Source organism: Pinus tabuliformis, chromosome Q, assembly GCF_031772625.1.
Source record: "Pinus tabuliformis cultivar Carrire ecotype Pingquan chromosome Q, CPIR1, whole genome shotgun sequence".
NCBI lineage: Eukaryota > Viridiplantae > Streptophyta > Pinopsida > Pinales > Pinaceae > Pinus > Pinus tabuliformis.
Genome location: NC_142296.1, coordinates 1,315,261,683 through 1,315,285,257, shown reverse-complemented (window position 1 = coordinate 1,315,285,257; position 23,575 = coordinate 1,315,261,683). Strand labels below are relative to the sequence as shown.

Sequence of the window (23,575 nt, the reverse complement as noted above, 5' to 3'; positions counted from 1 at the left end):
TCTTGATGTGTAAAACTTTTTTCAAGTTTTGCATTCTAAAAAGAGGTTTGTATATCATGGGATTTGATCCCTCTGGACACTTGGACTCTCACTTGGTAGATTTGTGGTTAAGATGAATTTATATTGGTTTAATGTAGCCATTACTACAATATTTCTCATCATCATGTCCTTGCATGGAATTGAACCTAAATGGGAAAGATAAAGACCATTTTGTGCAACCACCTAAGATAATTCCAATTGATTACACCCAAAATGAAATCAGGGAAAAGGAAGTCACTTAATTTTATATTACGAATTGAGTGAATTACATATCTTTTTTCTTATTATTCTTATTAAAAATTAATTGAATTTTTTTACTTTCAATTTGAAGTTAGTAATTACTTTAAAAGTAAGTGTCATGTCCCTTTCCAAGTGATCATCGTGGAGACTCACTAGTATATTTCGCTTCCTAAAATCAAGAAAAGAAGAGTCACTTAATTATTTGATAATTAAATTAAAAATGGATTATTAAGTGACTTGGATTTAATTGAGAAATAAAACTTATAAAGATAACTTATTATTAAAAAAAGTGACTCGAGCAACCCATTGTATTCAATGCATGGTATTTGGATGGAGAAAAACTATAAAAAGAGGTGGGAGTTCATTCAAGATATGATTGGATATTTGATGAATTGATAATGGAGATCTAGTAGCTCACTGTGTGAGGGTAAACCCTTGCAAGGATCCTAGTTTCAATGTTGGTGGCGACGAGTTTCAGTGGTGAAACATCCACCTAGCTTGTCAAGAGAGAGAACCACTTTAGGTTCTTCATTGGCACACATCAGAGAATGTGGATTAAGATCAAATTCTGGAAGAAGGGTCCCATTGCAGCAATACACATATCTTCAAGGAGGACCTATTTTATTTAAGGGGAAATCATCCAAATTTTTCTACTAGGTTCCATGAATAGTTTTTGTGTAGATTTCCCTAGAATTTATTAATAAAAATTAGTTGAAATTTTGTTGTGGAATTTTTATCTCGAAATCAAATTTATTGGCTTTTTATTTTTCTTGTATGGATTTAAATAAAAATGTGGGTTCTCCAAAATTTTCCTATTGAATTAAAATAAATTTTACAGCAAAATTATTTATTAAATTTTTTCTGAGGAAATTTGGGGAAAAGTCTGGGAGGATTACAAAGTAATTTAAAAGGGGATATTATAGTGGTCTCAAAGTTGGTTTCCTGTCAATTTGAAGGGTTTTATTTGAGAAATGTTGTAGCAAGGAATTATTTCTCTCAATGGAATGGGCAAATGTTAAACTCTTGCTGATTTTTGAAGACTACATTTGACACCTCACAAAAGTGATAGGACAGGTTGGAGCATGGGCATTATCAGGAGTGATGAAGGGAAAAAAGAATTTTCAGATCTGAATACAGGATCAAGGAAGCAACACAACTATTGAACAAAATCCTAGCAATAAAGAAGTTCCTATGTGCGAAATAAACGACATGCCGACAATATCTATTACTCTAAGCAACAAAGTATTTGCCCATGTTGCAGATGCATGCGAGATGAAAGTTGAAGGTGAAGTATATGATCAAATTATCAATGAAGAACTAGGATAAATTACATCTATGAAAGATAAATAAGGTGTAGATAGAATACATATGATCTTAGGCACTAATTAATGAAACTTAATGCAACTTCAAGAAATTAATAACAACACTGATTATAAAGTGACACCTGATTCTTATTGGAGTCAATATGTTGTCCAAGAAGTGTTTAATTCAAGGAAGGTCTAGTGTGAGAGTGTGGACCAACTTAGTGGTACATGCACAAATCCACTAGATTCATGCATTGTAGAAAAATTTATCTCTAGCGGTAGTGTCTATGCTTATCTATATAATGGGAAAGGTGTTTTCAAAGTTGATACAAATGCTGCCAAAAGTGAGACACTCAACATTCCATGGATGGAGCACGGGTTAATTTTATGCATGCCTTCGTTTAAAATATACACCATCCAATATTTTGATCCTTCCAACAATTTAAGTGCTCTTCCCCTTGAACCACTGATTACGTTTGTGGTTTCTTTGACTTTTTGTGAGAAGAAAACAACTATTCGTAGCAAGCAAATGAGAAAAAATAATGGTATTAAGAAAATGGAGAGTTTAGAAAATAACATGCAATGTTCCCATTCAATTGGGAAACATAAAGAGATGATTCCTCTAGTCTAATTAAGTTTCCACGAGCTAGGAAGAGAAAATTAATCAAGGGAGCACAATTCACCTAGGAGAAAACCTTATTAAAGCTAAAGCGGGAAAAATGGGACTTGGGTCCTATGCTAACGAAAAGTCACTTTTAAATTATAGAGTGAGAAAACCCACTAAAGTGACTTTATTAAAATAAAAGGGTAAAAATGTGGCAAAAGAGTCAAGTGAAGTATAAATAGGAGAAAATGATGAGTCTCTCCTCATTCTTGCATTTGCTCATTTGAAAAATAGAATTTTGTATATCTCTTGAGAAAGACACTAGGGCTTTTGGAAACCCTCATTCCGATTGTTGGTTTTGGTGTTGAAACTATACACCCTAATTGGTATTGGAGCGGAATCACTCGGATTTCAACATTGGGCTTCATTGTTGACGAAGATATAGACAATCGTGGAAGTGGGGAAGATTTAAAGGTGTTATCAATTGATTTTATATTCTCTCTTAATATTTCTCACTCTTCCCTACAGGTTGAGTTTCATTGTCTTTGTTGGAGTGTTAGCTGAGTTTATCTCTTCCTTGGTGGATGAGTTCTAAGCTACAAAGAGACTGGATTTACATTTGTTGAAGAGGTCGAGTTCTATCACTCATTGTTGTATGAGTTGAATGTCCCTTTAAGGTAAAGGTCTATCATCTCTTGAGATCGAATCTAAGTTGTAGTGGGCCGATGATATCTTCCTCATGGAGGGATGAGTTTAACTCCTTGTTAAGGGCCGAGTTATGTTCTTTGATAATTGATTTTGTTTCCAGCTCAAGACCGTGTATCTTCTCTGGTTAGCATGCTGAGATATTTCCTCTTATGTGGCTAAGTACAATGCAAGTAAATGTGGACCAAGATCTGATAAAAGGCATCGAGTCAATTAAGAGATCAAGTTGTTGTTTTGAGGAGGTTGAGTTCCTCTCTTTTTTTCCCATTCAAGCTGACAAAGATAATAGTGTAATTGGTTGAGGACGTGTTTAGGAATGATGAAGAGATTCTCTTTTATCAGGCCAAATTATCTTGTGGACTGAGTTTCCATATTTACTCTCTGAGTTGTTATCCTACAATGAGTTGTATGTACACAATATATTGATCTTCATCACCATATCTATTCTAATATTGTTGTGTCAAGCTATATTATTGGTATTTCCCCTCTCATAAATTAATAACAAATAGTTAATGCTTATTTGGGGTGTTTTCATAAGCATCTAATTGGTACAATGTATGTTTTTTAAAATAAGATACAATAGAATGCACCTACATCCATGTGTATGCAAATTGTTTGATGAAATAACTCAATGACTAAACCAAGAAAACTCAAAAAAATTTGTGGGAAAGTTTGAGATATTCCTAGCGATATATTACATAGTAGTAGTAAAGGGGGGGAGGGGATAAAATATTTGGAGATAAGTGATGATCTTATTTATCACATGCAAGAGCAGTTTAAAGCAAAAGCTAGTAAGTCAAGTCTATTTATGATGCTGTTATAAAAGTGGTAATCTTAACATTTATGGTGGAGGTTTGTTGGGCTTCAGTGCTAGCAACATTCAATGTTCGTCTTGACAAAAGTGAGGATGAGGTTCTTATCTACCAGTGCCTTGAATATTTTAGTAATGCAAATCGTGTTATCTCTGTCATCTGTATGCAAACACAACAAGACATTTTTGTGACTTCTTTGGCAAAGTTCACATCTTTGAATTCAGCTACTAACATCAATATCAAGCATAAAAATATTGATGCAATAAAGGCAAACGCCACCATTGTCGATGAAGATGGTAACTATTTCTAAGAAGCATGGGAGCACATTTTAACACGTGTTTCACATTTTGAGAATTTTCACCTGCTAGGGGAGGGTGCTCCTCTAGACACTACATTTTTTGTAGTACCTCAGAATGAATCAGAGAATGTAGAGCAACCCAAATCACCCATTCTTCTAGTTCTCAAGAGGAAGGGGCCTAGCCAGTTGCAATATGAAGTTGTGGTTACTTGACAGGGATCATATATGATAGTGTTGGTTTTGGGGGTCATGCTTTAGGAGTAGTTACAACTTAGCAGATGAAAAAACGTGTTACCAATTTAAACATGATTGAATATATTGGTAGCTCTGAAATGAATCACATATTCACGTGAATCCAAAGGTTGAACAATGAGGAAATAGTTGATTTTCTAAAGGTACTTTGTAAAGTTTCTATGGAAGAGCTACGGTCCCCAATTGATCCTCGAGTTTTTATCCTTACTAAACTTGTTAGAGTTTGTACCTTATAATATGAACTACATTAGGCTAATTAGGAAATAGTTGATTTTCTAAAGGTACTTTGTAAAGTTTCTATGGAAGAGATACGGTTCCCAACTGATCCTCGAGTTTTTATCCTTACTAAAATTGTTAGAGTTTGTACCTTATAATATGAACTACATTAGGCTAATTTGTTCTCGCATTTGAAATTTATTTTTTATTCTTTGTTACAATTGGATGGTCTGAAAATTTACTCATTGCTAATTTTGCAGTGGATTCCCTACGAAAACTTGCTATGAATATCCTAAACGTGAGGAGTTGGTGAATTACAACCTCCATAATGAATTTATGAAACCATTTGTCATTTTAATGCGTGTTGAATTTCCACGACCTTGGGTCTAGGTTAGAGTCTTAAAATCACTGATACTACCAAACCAAAAAACTCAACCATAAACTACTTTGCACAACGGAAATATAAAGCAGTAAATAACATATGCACAATATACACAATTTTAAACAAAATTGTACAATATGTACAATCCCAATCTTCATTATATTAAACCAAATTCTGAATAATGCAATAGTCTATGTTATACAAGATAGAATGAAAAACTTCATTGCAGCTTCTATGTCTTATCTCGTCTTTCCGGTCCTTCGCTCCGTACTGCTCACTAGTAGTTCCTTAGTCCATCAAGGTATCTACACTTCGAGACTCCAAGAGGGTTTCCTCCTATCACTGCTACAAAGCACGTCTGCTACAATGAACAGGGCTCATCATCTGCTCTCTGGGTAGGCTTAATTCTCGAGCTCCAATCTGCCACGCTAGCAACAACTTTAGTCCATCAAAGTGTTGCCTTTCTACACCATCCTTCACCAAATCTTCAGCTGCTCTTCGTCCTTCAAGATAACTCATCTAGGGGTACTTTGGGTAGCCAACACACTACCCTCCAACCAGCTCTATGACACCCAATCTCGTCACTGCTGGATCTGCAACTAATATGACTTTTCCATCCCTCGAAATATCAAATAAATGGCTCCAACAGGTTGCTTGTCAATCTGATCCAAATATAGTTGCCAAACTATGACCCAACACGCTTCAACACTACTGTTTTTTCCCTTCTTTTGCTGTTCTCACCATAGTGAATGGTTAGGGAACCAAACAGTGTTGTAACAACCCATAACCAGTCATCAAATTACCCTTAAAAAACTATGTTTTCCCTTGATCGACTGCTCTGCCGCCACGCTGTTGATTAGGGGTAAAACCAACCCAAAACAATCCACACAATTTCCTTTCTGTGGGGTTAGGGCATGCAGCCTACCATAGGTAACTCCTAGCTCCCACAACCCGCTAAAACATATTTCCTAGCACCATATGACCTCCAAAACAACCCTCAAACAGACCCATATTTCCTCAGCCCTCCAGCAAGGTATTTAGCATACCTTCTAACCCTTGGTCACCCTAAAATAGGCCCTAAAACAACCCTGTTTCACCCACGCTAGACTGCCTCTCCTTGTTGCGGTTAATTCATAAAATCTTCTTCTCCAACGAGCTATTCACCAATGTATGTGTTGCACAAGATGGATGCTCTAAATGACCTCAATACACCTTGTATTTATACACATAATATGGCTCAAAATCTCACTTGAAGTGACACTTATCAAGTCATCCTACTTGACAACCAAATTAATTATGTCAACTTCAAAAATTTAGATCTCTCTAACGACAACTCAGGTTTGGACCATTTTCGATGCGTTGGAATCATCTTTCCGAGCACTACCATCTTCATCCATCAAATTCTGTGAATCCATCATGGGTTTTCCCCAAAAAACGATGGATTCCAAAACCCCACACTTGGGTTCCAAGCCCACAAGCTACCCTTGTGGCGCTTTTTCCTCCAAACCCTGAACCCTAGTGCTTGGAGTACAACCCAAGATACACAAATCAACACTCCCTCTTAGTGATGGAGATAATTCCAATACTAGCAAGTATGTCGTCATCATCATCACTGCTTGCAACACTTTCCCAACTCTTGGTGCTCAAAATTGCAGCAATCCATGTCTGTGAACTATGCCATTCTTGGAAGTGTTGCTGTCACTGTTGGAAGAAACCTGATTCTTCTTCTTACCCTGTAACATCTTCCACTCTTTCCATGATTCCTTCTTGGTAGTTGTAGGAGCACCCTTTCTCACCACTGACCACATGCTCTTCTTGGGTTGCAAAATCTCCCTTTGAATCTACAAGCTCCCTCTCGAACTAGACTCCCTCTGAGTCTCTAGAACCTGGAACTTCTCGGGAAAGTGTACCTTCGTCTCGGGAAATTGTACCTTCTCCTCTGAAGCTTGTGTCTGCACCTACACCTTCTCTTGCTTCTCTGGAACCTGTACCTACTCCACCTACTTCTTTCCATGATCCACAGGCTTGCCCATCAACCTGTAGAGACCATGCTCACTAACTTTGAGTACAATCCCATTGGACTTAGAGCCTCTAAGCCTAAATATTGCCTTTCCATCCTGGAACAAGACTTAAAACCCTCTCTTCTCCATCATCGAGACATAGATCACATTATATATGAGTCTTGGCACAAAAAATACATTCTGGACCTGCATCATACATCATGTCTCCATTCTGAATGGAACAATACCCTATCCTCGGATCTCCAACTGACTCTTGTCGCCCAACACCATGTGCAACTTTGAGTCCCATTCAATTATCTCAAAAATATCCTGTGACCCTGTCAATTGCTTCGTCACACCACTATCCACGTACCATCCATCCTCTTTGATAGTACTCTATGAGAAATGATAAATCATAGCAAAATCTTCCTCTTCATCTTCTAATATTCTAGCAAGCTCATCCATCTTTTCTTTATCAGCAATAAGGGCAGCTTGCTTCCCTTTTATTTTCTCATCATCTTCCTTCTTCTTCTTCAGACATCTCAATGAAAAATGACCCATATCGCCACAATTGAAATACTTGACTTTACTCAAGTCCTTCTTTTTCTTACCCTTCATTTGTGATGCAAGTACCGTGTCATCATATGAAGCTTTATGCTTTCGCTGAATATCCTTGTCTCACAACTCTTCCTGAATGAAGTCATCCCACAACCTATCCCAGTTTAGCAGCTTCTCCCTGGCAACGAGCCCTTTGATGAAGGGCTTCCATTCCTCGATGAACCCTTTCAAGGAAATCCTTACCATATCTCCATTTGACATAGTCAAACTGATGGCATCAAGCTCAACATTGACTTGAGACAATATCATTAGATACGAGGTCATGCTTTCACCCTTTAACATCTTGGTGGACTTCATCCTCCAATACCAATACCCGATTCTCGTTCTTATTCTGGAACAAATTCTGAAGAGACACCCACATCTCATGTGCAATGTTCTTCCTGGAAAAATGAGGTATTAGGGCATCCCTCATACCATCTAGAATGATCAGTCTCACCCTCACATCCAAATCTTCCCTTATTTCCAACTCCTTAGGGTCGATTGGCTTCTTGACCTCTTTCTCAGCAAAATCCCAGATCCTGTTGACCTGCAAGATAAACTTGATCCTTCCTTCCATGGACTATAGTTGGACAATCCCTCCAACTTGTCCTCATATCGGATACCTGTCTGCAACTTCTACATTGTAGTGAACCCTTCACTCACAATGTGACCAACTCCCTCTCACACTGTACTTTGTTGTGCACAAATCTGATTTACTTACTTCCAAAGTAGCTCAGACACGCTCCAATACCATGTTGAATTTCCAAGACCTTAGGTCTAGATTACGGTTTTAAAATCATTGATGCTACCAAACCAAGAATATCAACCATAAACTACTTTTCACAGTGGAAATATAAAGCAGTAAATCACATATGCACAATATACACAATTTTAAACAAAATTGTACAATATGTACAATCCCAATCTTTGTTATATTAAACCAAATTCTGAATAATACAACAATCTATGGTATATAAGATACAATAACAAACTTCATTGCAGCTTCTATGTCGTATCTCTTCCTTCTGGTCCTTCGCTCCCGTACTGCTCACTAGTAGTGCCTTAGTCCATCAAGGCATTGACACATCGAGACTCCAAGAGGTTCGCCTCCTATCGCTGCTACAAGTCACATCTGCTACAACGAACATGATCTCATCAACTTCTCTCTGGGTAGGCCTAATTCCCGAGCTCCAATCTGCCATGCTAGCAACAACTTTAGTCCATCAAAATGTTTCACTTCAACAATGTCCTTCACCCAACCTTCAACTGCTCTTCATCCTTCAAGATAACTCTTCTAAGGCTACTTTGGGTAGCCAACATGCTGAACTCCAACCAACTCTATGACACCTAATCTTGTCATTGCTAATCTGCACCTAATATGACTTTTCCTCAACTTGGAATGTCATATAAATGGCTCCAACAGGCTGCTTGTCAATCTGATCCAATATAGTCACCAAACTATGATCCAACACACTTCAACACTACTGTTTGTCCTTTATTTTTATGTCGTCACCATAGTGATTGGTTAGGGCACTAAACAGTGATATAACAACCCATAACCAGCCATCAAATCAGCCCTCAAAAAATGCAGTTTTCCCTTGCTTGAATGATCTGCCTACATGCTGTTGATTTAGGGTAAAAACAACCCCAAAATAGTCCACACAATTGCCTTTTTGTGGGGTTAGGGTCTGCGGCCTACCACAGTGTTGAGGCCTCGAAAATCCCTGCTTCAGTATAGGGGGAAAACCACTCGATCCGGACCTTATGACAACTCCTTTTTCGTTTAGGTAGTGGCTCCAACTGGATTGTATGGGACCAGTTTCCCAATAAAGGTGATTGAATGAGTGTGTAATGCTTATAGTGAAGTGAAATAGATGGATTTGCAGTTATGAATTAAATGGAAAAATATATGTATTAATCTACTCTATAACCCAAGATGTTTAACTTTCATCAAGATGAGATCTTTAATGTTTTTTCTTAGTAAATGAAAATATAGATTGCTTAGAGACCAATGGAAATGAAACTATTTCAAGATGATTAATTTGATTAAATATTTAATCAAAATAATGTGTAAACTCATATCACATTTAGAATATCACAAAAAATTTGCTTAGCATGTATACAAATATCAATGGCAACATCATCAATAGTGAATACATGTAACATTGTCGTTTAAATATCTAGTAATAAGAAATCTGAAAAGATAAATTTACTATTTACTTATGAACAAAACAAAGGTACAATGATAGAAATACCAGATACACTTCGATCAACTCATAAAAAAAATAGCAGCAGATTATTCCTTCCCACAAAGATGATTCCAGGAGTACAGTAATGCAACTTCTCAAAATTCTTTATGAAAATTCCTAAACAATGTTCCAATCATTCTATTGAGAAAAGGATGAAAGTACAGTAGTGTGAGCTTTCGTAAGCCTTTATTTATAAAATTCAAGACCTTTATTCCTACAACAACTAAGCTTAAATAGTAGGAAACAATTATAATATATTGTGTAGAGCGTTGAGGGCATTAAACAGATCCCTTCAACAATGCTTAAAGGAAAACAATATTTTGGTAGAAGTTTCTGAAAATGATTTGCTGTCATCATTAGCTTCATTTGTTCCATCGAATTCTTTGGATGTATGTCTGTCTGTTTGAACTGATTTTCCACTGTCAGCACAATTGTCTTTCTCTGTCATGAACCTGAACACGAAAAACAAGAATCGATAAGATAAACATAAATGAGATGATAAATGAATTTTATTTGAAACCAATCACTTTTGCAAGAAATCAGGAAAACGTAGAGCGCAATAAATACGACACTGACATCATGGATATGAATGCAGAGTGAGGAGGTGGAACTTTACAGATTATTGAAATTGGAAATCAGAGTTTTGGGGCATATCATAAAACAGTTGCAATCAAAATAGAATTAGGGGAAAAACTTTTAGAACAATCATAATTGGTTTAGATCGGGAGTATTTCATATAAAATCCAAAAGGGGGCCTTCTCAAATAAAATTGCAATCGTAATCGGAATGGGCAGGAGACAGAAAGACGGTGTTCTTTTTTTATTCGCGATAGTTGCGGACGCGGGGATTTATGGATTGCAACATATAATTCTATCGAGTTTGGTCTAATTGCTATCACAATATGCATGAGTATTTGGAAACTACGATAGTTCCAATGCAGGGATTTATGGAATAGATTTTATAATCCTTTCTGGTCCGGTTATATCTCATATCGCAAATCAGTGGGGGTGAAGGATTTATAAGTCGTTTCCCTATGAAACTTGCGATTGCGGGGTCCCGGGGTGACATCAGGGATGTCGTCATAGTGACGTGGCGGATGACGTGGAATGGAGACATGGCAGGAGACGTGGGGATGACGTGGATCTAATGTCACTGCTAATGTCATATCACAATCGGGGATGAAGCATGAGTTTTTAGAACTTTGCAATTGCGATATAGGCCCCAGACGTGAAATTAATATAAATCGCAGTGAATAATCCTGTCGAGTCTGGGCCATATCACATACCGTAATCACCATAAGGCAATGGTTCTTACGATTGCACGGACGCAAGATTTTAATGAAGTGAAGTTGATAATCCCCGCAGGTCCAGGTTTAATCACATATCGCAATCGGTGGTGGGGTATGGAATTAAGTTTTTTTAGAACTTGCAGTAGTCATGGACACAGGGTTTTATGAATTGTAATGGATTTTACCATCGCGTCTGGGGCTTATATCGAAATCGCAATTCGCAGTGTGTAGCGGGTTTTGGCCTTAAGCCTTTGGATCTTGCGATAGTTATGGATGTAGGGTTTTATGGTTTTTATCGGATAATCCACGTGGGTCCGGTTTATATCGCAATCGCAATGGAGTTGGCAGAGCAGTCTTGAGCCTTATGAAACTTGCGATGTGGGGTTTTATTTTGTTTTTTTAATGAAATAACCCATAATGTTTAATACTCAAGCCTAAGTATAGTTTGTGTCTCGGGGGATATTTAATTTGGTTTTTTGGGATAATCAAAGTTTAATATTTCGGTTTTAATTAAAAAGCCTAAGTATTAAAATTTAATTATAATATTTTTTAAGATGAAGGGTCCCCATTTTAATATAATAAATTTCATAGGAGATTTATAATATATTAAAATGTGGATTTTTGGACAGTATAACAATTGACAATTCACTAGAAGAACCAGTTATCTATGATAAATTAAATTTTCCAAAAAGTAAAAATAATCTAAGAAGTGAAAACTGCTTTTCGAAACATCTAGATAAATAAAATTACTCTAACTATAAAACTCATTAACTTGCAATCTCTTTTAAAAACCTTTTGTGAATGAAAAACACCTATTTACTTGTATCAATCATTAATTAGTTTATAAAAATAAAGTAGGGGGCCTTTTACAACTTAGCTTTAAAATGTACTAGTTTGTCATAGGTAGAGCCACTGCTGCCAACAGGCATTCATAACCTCGACATGGTTACCTTTTAACCAACAACAATCCAGTGTCCCATCCATTTAATAGTGCAATAATTAGAGGTTTTTTTTTTTTTTTTAGTGCTAGAAAGCCATTGTCCTAGTTTGGTGGCCAGATGATGACAATGCCATTCACTGGTAACAATCAAACTGAACAAGTTGGCTCGTGATGAGACCCCTTGTCTTACAATTAAAAATCATAAGCCATTACCCTGGTTTGGTGTTCAGAGTGGTAATGTCAGTTTAATTAGTCCCCTATGAACATGGTAAGCAAGCTTGTGATGAGACCTCTTATTTTTTTGGATTTATTATATTTTAAGAGTACACTCTAAAAAATTCCCTTTTTAATGGAAGGGGAGGACTATTGACTCCTTAAGACTTTTGGATGACAAATCCGAGTTAAAAGTTTTAAGTCCTAAGACAGTCTTTACTTTTTAAGGATAGCCTTTTTGACTGAAACTAGAGTAAAAGGATATAATTTTGAGGTTTTTTAAAGATTTTACAACTTAATGAAAATGATTTTCTTAGTTATATAATTTTTATCTAATTTTCAATTTTGGTAACCACTTCTTAAAAATTCCTACCTTCAAAATGAAAAATAAAAATAGCTTCAAGAGATGTTTGAAAATTCAATAGAGTACTATTTAACATTTTATTAACAAAATCTGTAAAAACAAAATAAGTTACAACAGGATGTACATTGGGAGTGATTTTTACAGATTATATATATATTTTTTAAAGAAATTAATAAAAGAATTTCTTTAAGATGAACCCATTTGCAGGGAGAGAATCTCTTTCCTGATAAATTTTGAAGTATAAATGTAGATGGGCTTCTCTATTCAACAAACTGAAATGGACCAAGACATAATTTCTGAAATTTGGTATGTTTCCCATTTTCTTCATGTGCTTTGTCCCACTTGAGAACTAGATCTCCAATTTGGAAGGATCTTTGTGTGACTGAACTTGCATCAAAAAAAGATTTCACCATCTGTTGATGTTTGCTGTGTGTGAGTTTGGCCTTTTCCCTTTCTTCTTATAGTTTTAGGATTTGTGAATTTCTTAATTGCAATGAAGAAGAAGGTGTTTCTTCAATAAATTGAACTAGGTCTAATGAAGGAAGAGCTAAATGTGATGGAATAATGGCTTCCTTCCCATAGACTAGGTTAAATGAAGAATTACGTATAGAGGCCTTATGAGTTATCCTATGAGCCCATAGAGCAAATATTAAAGCTTTATGCCAGTTTCTTTGATTTTGATCTACAATTCTTTTGATTATTCTAAGGAGATTTTTATTAGTGGATTCTGCCAAACCGTTTCCCTAGGGATAGTAATTAGAAGAATATTTGAGTTTAAAACCTCTCCTAATTGCAAATTCAATTATACTGGTACCCGAAAATAAGATGCCTTATCAAATATAAGCGCAGAAGGCAAACCAAATCTTTTGATGATAAATTGATCAATAAATTCAATAACAATTGACTACCTTTAGCGAAATTGCTTCCACCCACTTAGTGAAGGAATCTGTAGCAGTGAGAATATACCTATGTTGTTTAGAAGAATGAGAAATGATCTCACCTATGATATCCAGTCCCCATTGTTCGAATGGATGATCGATGTTGACTGGCTGCAGAGGAAAAGCTGGTTTCCTTTGTCTTCCAGAAGCAGTTTGGCATGTTTTGCATTTCCTCACATATGTGTGGGTATCTTTGCAAAGAGTGGGCCAATAATATCTAGCATGTAAGATTTTGTGTGCTGTAGTATCTTTTTCAAAGTGTCCACCTACTGGTCCATCGTGAAGTTCTTGCAAAATTGTTTTTGCTTCATACTTTTCTAAGCATCTTACCAATATGGAATCATAGTTTCTCCTAAATAACACGTTATCAACAATATCATAATTTTTTGCTTTTAATCATAAAGCTCTTTTTCTTTTATAATTGAGTTTGGGAGGAGCATATCCATTTTTTAAATAAAAAATTAAATCAACATATTGAGAATCATCATCAATTACACTTACCTCAGGAATGTGTTCATTGTTACATGTGTCCTCTTTGCCTGGTGTGTTGGATTCTCATGTAAGCAGTTTTCAGAAACCTTGCCCTCCAATAATTTTGGCTGGTTTTATTTTGATATCGTATTGCTGTAGAGATATTACCCAATTTGCTCTCTTTTCTCCTAATTCTTTCTGCATTAGTAATTGCCTCACTACTGGGAATGAGACTATTAATTTCATGTGTGTTTTTAAGAGAAAAGGTATTAAATTCTGTAGAGATTTATATACAAGAAATACCTATTTTTCAACTTCTGAATAATTCAATTCAACACCTTGAAAATTTGAACTAAAAAATGAGCTGGGTGCTTCAATTTTTTGATTATCAATTTGTGTCAAAACATCGGCATAAGACATTAAAGAAGCAAATGTATAGAAGATGAAATGATTGGAGAAATTTAGAGTATTTAATGAGGGAGCTTTGATAGTTGTTTGTTTAATTAATTCAAATGATTGCTTTTCATGCTGGCCCCATTTAAAAACTATGTTCTTCTTCATGATTTGCTATAACGGTAAAATGACTTGTGAGAAATCAGGAACAAACCTTTTAACAAAATTGATTTGTCTGAAGAATGATTGCATGCTTTTTTTGTTGTATGGTGGAGAAATTTCTTTTATTCTGTCAAGGTCAATGTAAATTACATTTTTTGACACAATAAATCCTAAGAGTTTCCCTTCACTAAGAGTGAAAAATGATTTTTTTTTTCTCGGATTTAATGAAATACCATATTTAACAAAACTTTGAAGCTATATCCATGGCTCATTGGAAAGTGGCCCCTGCTTTTATTAAACCGGATGGAATTTTTTGGTAGGCATAAGTTCCCAATTTGGTTTTGAAAGTAGTCTTTAGCCTATCATCTGGGTGGACCATAATTTGATTATATCCAAAGAAACCATCAAGGAAAGTCATATGTTCGGAACCAACAACTGATCGTAAAATATGTTCCACAGTAGGTAGAGGGAAATTATCCTTTTGACTGGCCTTATTAAGATTCCTAAAATCTATACAAATTCAGATATCACCATTTTTCTTCCTACAGGTTCCAAGTTGGAAACCCATCTTGAATGCCTAACAGGAAAATTGATTTTAGCCTTAAGGAGTTTATTTAATTATGTTTTGATTTGATTTTCTAAGTTCGGATGACTTTTCCTTAGTTTTTGGTGGGCAGGTTTATCATTTGATATCATCGAGATTGTATGTTGAATGATAGAAGTGTCAAAAGTTTTCGGATCTTCGTAACTCCAAGCAAAGACATCTTTATATTTCCTTAACAAATTAATGAAGGATGATCTTTCTTTAGATGAAATACCAAGTCCTAAATTGATGTTCTGAGGATTAAGATCTGTCCTAAGATTTATTAATTCAAATCTCAGAGTTGAACTCTGTAGTTTTTAATTAATAACTCTTTTAAATCTATCTTTTAAATCATATAGATCCTCAAGTTTAACTACAAATTTGGGTACAGAATTATCCTCAATTTTCTATTTTAATTTATCCTCGTGTTCATCTTCATCAATTATTTGGTCATCACATGATTTTTCAGAAGTTAAGCAACTTAAAATGTCTTCATCATCATTGAATACCCGCCAGGTGGTGATATTATCGGGAATGAATGGCCTAAAGATTAATTCTACAGAAAATCTATCGGGACTTTAATCTTCGGATGGGATCAGTTTTGATGCAATGTTAGCAAGAAGGTCAGCGTTAGCATTCTGAATCCTAGGAATAACATAAATGTTAAATGCTAAAGGGTGTGACGTAAGAGACTAAACCAGTGATTGATAATGCTTCAAGTGTGTAGAGATATAATGGATCATGTTTCTTACTTGTTTTACTATGATTTCTGAATCTCCATAAACTTGAAGGTATTTAACATCAAGGCTAATTTCTTTATACATATCTTGGACCAATGCTTCATATTCTGCAATATTATTTGTGCATTCGAATTCCAATCTGCATGTCAACATTGTCTTCACACCTTTAGGATTAATCAATATGCAACTTGCTCCTACTCCATCACTTTATTTCGACCCATCAAAATACAATGTCTAGAATAAAGAATTAACTAATGGTTTTTCTAGCATATTTACACATCTAGAAAAGTATGTCTGTGAAAAATTTTCAATCTGAGAAGTTACAAAATTACTCAAAAATGGTGATGTTTTGCTTTAAAATTCTCAAAAAATGATTCAGTAGAGTAGTTTCCAAGAACATTTTTATTAAATTCTATTGCCTCATTTTCACTTTCAAAATCTGTTACTAAATGTTTCATGTGTTTTTCTCAGTTGATTATAATTTGATTTCGCTTTCCATTAAATGGGAGCCATAAGTGACACCAATCAATGGCAAAATAACCGTGTAGTTTTTCTGACCAATCTCTGCTAAGAATTAAACCGTAGAAATCTGGGATATCAACAACAAGTATATCAATTATTTGAAACACTTCAAGATTCAAAGATAATTTAATAAGAACTGAATTCATTTCTCCTATAATTTGAATTTTTTCCTATCGAGTTGCACAATGTGAATTGGGGTTTTCTGGGGTGAAATGTTTAATATAAACTGAATACGACATGATATTCGAAGAAGCCCCTGGATCTACCAAGCAGTTATGTACATTTTTATTAAATATTTCAAAAGTCAAAAGAAAAGGAGGAGTATGTGAGTTAGTTCTGTCACCTATCAGATTAGTATCAGAGGAATGAAATAATGGATGACCAGAAGGTTTACCCATTCCGTTAGAAGCTTTGGATACCACAACAGTAGGAAGAGGAGAAGCAAGTACTACTTTAAACTCTTTTAGTAAAAAATTCTATTGTTGTTTGAGTTTAGTGAGTTCATGGAAGGAAATGTTTGTTTTTTTTTTATTCATGTCCTCAACTATATTATATTCAATAGTATCTGAAACTACTAAGGTTCTGGGTAAAGATGAAGAATTGGATGAAGATGGAATTACTTGGGGAGAAGTGGAAGTGGATTTTTTAATAGCAGCTTTATCTTTACCAATGGAAGTTGAAGGTTTATGTTTTTGAATTGATTGTATAAGATCAATTGAACCTTTACTTCTTGTGCTAACAGGTAATGCTTCATATTCATTTTCATTATCAGAAATAGGAAGAATAAAATCCCACATTCCATTTAACTCAACTATCGTTCATCTTGGGATCCATTAGAAGAAAATGCTGCTTATTCCTCGTCTTCATCATCAATTTCTACATTAGAGATCGTGTTTGGAGGTTGTGGATTAGGTGGATGATTTCTTTTGAATGGTCTGAAAGGTTTTTTGGAAAAGGATTCAACTACTTGTTTATTTTATCTCTACCATCTCATTAGACAAAGTTTTAAGGACTTGTTATAAGCCTTCAAGATCAAAGGGATATTTAGGTGTTTTCTTTTTTGCTTCATCCTTAAATGTAACTCTTTTTAATTTTCTGCCTTCCTGATCTTTTTTCTTTTCTAGTGCATTTATCCCCTTCTCTGCATACAAAACTTCTTTCATGTTTTCTACCAAGGTATTTTTATTAGCTCTATCTACAAAAATTCTATGTTAGAAGGAAGAGATGAAATATACCATTCAATTTGTACATCAACACCAGATCTAAAAGTAGTTGGTATTTTATTTAACAATTTGTTAAATCTGGAATTGAAATGTTTTATCTTTTTCCCCTGAATTTGTTTTTAAGAAAGGTCATTGATAAGAGATGTGGTTGGGTGAACATCACCAAATTTAGTAAAAAACAGTTCTTCAAAAATATCCTAACTAGTAATACAATTGGTTGGTAATGAAAAGTACCAAGACCCTGTTGATCCAGTAAGAGTGTATGGGAATAATATAACAATAACACCTTCTTTGTCTACTTCATTAAGATTGATGGCTAACATATAATTATGAAGGTGCTCTTCAACAGGTAACCCATCATCTGGATTGAATTTGGGAAGCCATATTTTAGGATGTTTTGGTAGAGGATGAAGTGGTGTTGGCATTTGAACAACTCCCGGATTGGACCATGGTCTAGCTTTCATTGTAACAGTTGGGGAGGTGGATGTGATGAAAGAAGAACTTGTAACTATGATAGTATTGCTTGAGGCAACACTAGTTGTTTGTGTAGAGGAAATGGAAATAGATGAACTGAACGGTAGAGAGAAAGGAAATGAAAAAGGAAGAAATGGAGATGTTGGTGAATGAGAGAGTAAGGTAATCTCACTAGTAGATGTTTGGGAATTTGATGTAGCAATTTTCATTTGGCGGGATTGAAGTGGAAATTCAAATGGCGAGATGCCAAGTTTTGCACTTTGGGACCGAGTTAAAACACCAGTTCTTTGAAAAATAGAAGTTATTCTTCCTTCAAAATCTTTGGATGATTTAGCTTTTCTGCTGAAATGGAGACGTCTTCCAATTTCTTTATCAAAGTTGTAATTTCTGGTGATTTTGGAGTATAATCCGCAACGATTACGTCAGGAAGTATTCTAGGAGACTTGGGAGGTGATTGTACAACTCCTGATCTAAAAGTAGGAGATTCTGGATGGGATCTGGAAGTTGTAGGAGATTTGGAGGGAGAATGACCCTTGGAATGGCCTTTAGTTTTTGGATTGGACTTAATTTCCATTCATAGTCTGCATGCCCTCCTTCTAGCGCCAAATTGTGTCGAGACATCAAAAATCGCTGCTTCAACACAGGGGGAAAACCACCCAATCCGAACCTTATTACAACTCCTTTTCCATTTAGGTAGTAGCTCCGACTAGATTGTATGGGACTAGTTTCCCAATGAAAGGTGATTGAATGAGTGTGTAATGCTTATAGTGAAGTGAAATAGATGGATTTTCAGTAATGAATTAAATGCAAAACTATATGTATTAATCTAATCTATAACCTGGGATGTTTAAATTTTATCTAGATGCGATCTATAATGATTTTCCTTAGTAAATGACAATATAGATTGCTCAGAGACCAATGGAAATGAAACTATTTCAAGATGATTAGTTTGATTAAATAGTTAATCAAAATAATTTATAAACTCATATCACATTTAGAATATCACAACAAATTACTTAACATGTATAAAAATATCAATGGCAACATGATCAATAGTGAATACATGTAACATTGTTGTTTAAATATCTACTAATAAGCAATCTGAAAAGATAAATTTACTATTTACTTATGAACAAAACAAAGGTACAATGATATAAATACCATATACACTTTTCTCATCTCATAAAAGAAATAGCAGTAGTTTATTCCTTCCCACAAAGATGATTCGAGGAGTATAGTAATGAAACCTCTCAAAATTCTTTATGAAAATTCCTAAACAATGTTCCAGTTGTTTTATTGAGAAAATGATGCAATTACAGTAGTGTGAGCTTTAGTAAGCCTTTCTTTATAAAATTTAGGACCTTTATTTCCTACATCATCTAAGCTAAAATATAAAAAATAATAATAAATAAATAAATAAAAATAAAATAAAATAAATAAAAAATCTAATCTATTGTGCAGAGCATTGAGGGAATTAAACAGATCCCTTCAACAATGCTTAAAGGAAAACAATATTTTGGTAGAAGTTTCTGAAAATGATTTGTTGTCATCATTAACTTCATTTGTTCCATAAAATTCTTTGGATGTACTTCTTTCTGTTTGAACTGATCTGCCACTATTAGCACAACTGTCTTTCTCTGTCATGAACTTGAACATGGAAAACAAGAATCGATAAGATAAACATAAATGAGATGATAAATGAATTTTATTTGAAACAAATCACTTTTGCAGGAAATCAGGAAAACGTAGAGCGCAATATATTCGACACTGACATCATGGAGATGAATGCGGAGTGAGGAGGTGGAGTTTTATCACAATCACAATTGACAGTGTGTAGCGGGTTTTGTCCTTAAGCCTTTGGATCTTGCAATAGTTACAGACACAGGGTTTTATGGTTTGTATTGGATAATCCTTGTGGGTCCGTTTATATCACACTCGCAATGGAGTTGGCAGAGTGGTCTTGAGCCTTATGAAACTTGCGATGCAAGGTTTTATTTTGTTTTTTAATCAAATAACCCATAATGTTTAATACTCAAGCCTAAGTATAGTTTGTGTCTTGGGGGCTATTTAATTTGGTTTTTTGGGATAATCAAAGTTTAATATTTGGGTTTTAATTAAAAAGCCTAAGTATTAAACTTTAATTATAAGATTTTTTAAGATGAAGGGTCCCTATTTTAATATAATAAATTTCATAGGAAATTTATAATATATTAAAATGGGGTTGTTGGACAGTACAACACACAGTAACTCCTAGCTCCCACAACCTGATAAAATAGAGTTCCTAGCCACCATATGACCTCCAAAACAACCCTCAAACAGATCCATATTTCCTCATTCCTCTAGCAATGTATTTGACCTACCTTCCAACCCTTGGTCACCCTGAAATAGGCCCTAAAACAACCCTCTTTCACCCATGCTAGACTACCTCTCCTTGTTGCAGCTAATTAAGAAAATCTTCTTCTCCAACGAACTGTTCACCAATGTATGTGTTGCACAAGATGGATGCTCTAAATGACCTCAATACACCTTGTATTTATACACATACAATGGCTCAACATCTCACTTGAAGTGACACTTATCAAGTCATCCTACTTGACAACCAAATTAATTATGTCAACTTCAAAAATTCATCTCTCTCTAACGACAACTCAGATTTGGACGATTTTCGATGCATTGGAATTGTCTTTCCGAGCACTATCATCCTCATCCATCAAATGTCGAGAATCCATCATGGGTTTTCCCTAAAACACGATGGGTTCCAAAACCCCATACTTGAGTTGCAAGCCCACAAGCTGCCCTTGTGGCGCTTTGTCCTCCAAACCCTAAACCCTAGGGCTTGGAGTACATCCCAAGATACACAAATCAACAATGTGGAAGAGAAACTTTGTAGAAATTAGAGAACTAATCATTCAATGTGTTTCTAGAATGGTTTTTGCTCATGTAAATCATGTGAAGTTAGGTTGGAAAATCAAAGGTTAGGGTGTCCACAATTGCAGCTTATGTTGACCATAAGCCTCAAATTTGAAACAATTAAAAATATGGTGTAGGACTATTTTCCTTACATAATTGAAACAAATACAATACCATTCACAAATTATGTGAACTATTTGATTACATTTACAAATAGAAGATTCAACAAGGATGTTAGTTTGAATGCAATTGCATTTCTTCAATTTTGTTCTCTAAAAATTGTAGAGGGTGAACTTGGCTCCTCTACAAAGAACAAGGAAAAGGGAAAGCCACTTTCTCCATCAAATGGTGCAATAACAAATTGAAAGCCAACCAATCCAACATTTACTAATAATGATGATAATTTGTATTTTTGGTTCCCTCTATTGGTAGGATTATCTGAATTTTCATTTGATCCCAAGACATATAATAGAAAAAGTGCCTTGCAAACAAGTGCTTTTTGACACACTTCACAACCATGGGAATTTGTTCTTACCTGCTCTACGGGAGCGCGTGTATGACTCAAATCTTTGTCCCTTATTTGATTATGTTAGACATGCCATTGATCCATCTGGATAGAGGGTACATGGGGATGATCTTAAAGGCTAACTCAATGATACTAAAGAAGACACTTAGCTTTATGGAACATGCACATTGGTCATGGAACTTATTGTAGATCTCTTTGTCAAGTTCTATAATTCACTAAACCCTCTACTAAACAAAGTACTAACACTTTTAATTAGTTTTATAAATAAGCCCCATCAAAGCTTGATTGGAATTGGTGTAGCTCTTTTGGTTCATTTTATGACCAATGTTGGAGATCTTTTCTCTAATGAGGGATGGCAAGAAGTTGTATTATCATTAAAGGAAGTAGTTGTTGACACACTACCAGATTTTGTGAAGATTATTCATAATATGGATGATATTGATATGGCAAGAACCACATAAGAGAATAATACAATAGTTGGTGCTTCAATCTCCAATGAAGAAATGGAAGCACAAGGAATAAACAAGTTACAACTTGTAATCGCTGATATGAAATGTAGTACAACGCCAATGCAACTTCTTCTAATTCAGTCTATTATGGAGGTCTATAATATGCACAGAAGGTAGTTATCAACAGTTAACACAATGGTAATTGTGAAGTCTCTTCATTCTATTGCAATTCTATTCCAATCCATGCACATAAAATATATAGTGATCATTTCCAAGTACAAGTCACTCCACCTTGGCAGCATATGACAAAAGAGATTTGTTTGAAGTGGATTTTCACAAATTGGAAAAACATAAGTTCTCATGTATATGGCTGGTTGAGAGTGGTTTGGAAGCACCATGTATCCGTAGTTAAGAAACTAAATTATTCAACCATTCAATTATATGATGTTGAAGAAGCAACACTAAAGTGTTTAAATTCCATTGGTTAATTTGAAGTACTTAGTCGAAATTGGGATGATTTGGTTCTTCATCATTGTGTTCCTCAACAAAACATATTTAAAAAGATTATCACGTGTTAATATGTAAAATATTAACACGTGTTAATATGGTAAAACATGTAAAAGGATTATTACGTGTTAATATTAGTAAAAATATTCAATCGGTTCTTTGAAAGTTGTGATGTGGATATGAACCTAATTTTCTTCTTTTAAAATATTTATTGTTTTAAACTTCTTTGATGAGATTATAGGTAAATATTGTTACATGTGAAGGTTTAATGGATGATATCATACTTTATACAAAGTGGAGGTTAGAAATAAGTTTTGGATTATTGAAAATATGTAAAATGAGTATCTCGTGTTAATAGTAGTAAAAATATTCAATATTTTTTTGAAAGTTGTGATGTGGATATGATCTTAATTTTTTTTAAGATATTTATTGTTGTAAATTTCTTGGATGAGATTATAGGTTAATATTGTTAGAGGCGAAGGTTTAATGGATAATATCATATTATATATAAAGTTGAGGTTATAACTAAGTTTTGGTTTATTGAAATAGTGTTTTTTAATGTAAGATTTTTCATTAAAGCAATACTTATTTTTGAAATTTTGTAAAAAAAATAAAAATGATAAGAAGTTGATTAATAGATAAGAAATATTTAAAACTAATTATAATACAAAATTTAAAAGATGTGGTTAATAGATAAGTAATTCTAATAAAATATGTAGAATGACTGTTATCTACAAAATTGATTAAGGTGCCAAACCTTTTTTTTGAGAGTTGTGATGTAGATATAAGCTTGGTGTCTCCTTATAAGTAGCTATTGTTAGAAATTTTTGGGCATTGTCTATCGAGGCCATAATTTTGCTTAGACGATAAAATTATCGTCGGAATCCGGTGAAAAATATCTCAAGAAATCTAATCTTGGGAGTGTTTGAATTGCATTTTTGATGGTGGAGATGGATTCAACACCATCAAGAACCCTCGGGGCACCCAAAATATTGAAGTTTGATAGCTATAATCAGGATTTCTTCTGGGTTTTTTCAAAATCCTGCTGTAATTTTCATTGTTTTCTGGGAAAATTTGTGGCCTCGTTAGACTACGAAAAAATCCCTGTGTGGAACGAAGAGGCATTAATTAGACAATTTGGATCTAAAGAAGGAATTAGTGGGTCTCCATCTAA

At 34.7% G+C, this 23,575-nt stretch overlaps 1 pseudogene; it reads left to right on the top strand.

Annotated features, from left to right (window-relative positions):
- The first annotated feature begins 1,488 nt into the window (after positions 1 to 1,488).
- On the top strand, positions 1,489 to 21,906 carry LOC149224672 (brefeldin A-inhibited guanine nucleotide-exchange protein 2-like; annotated as a pseudogene).
- Positions 21,907 to 23,575: the final 1,669 nt, after the last annotated feature.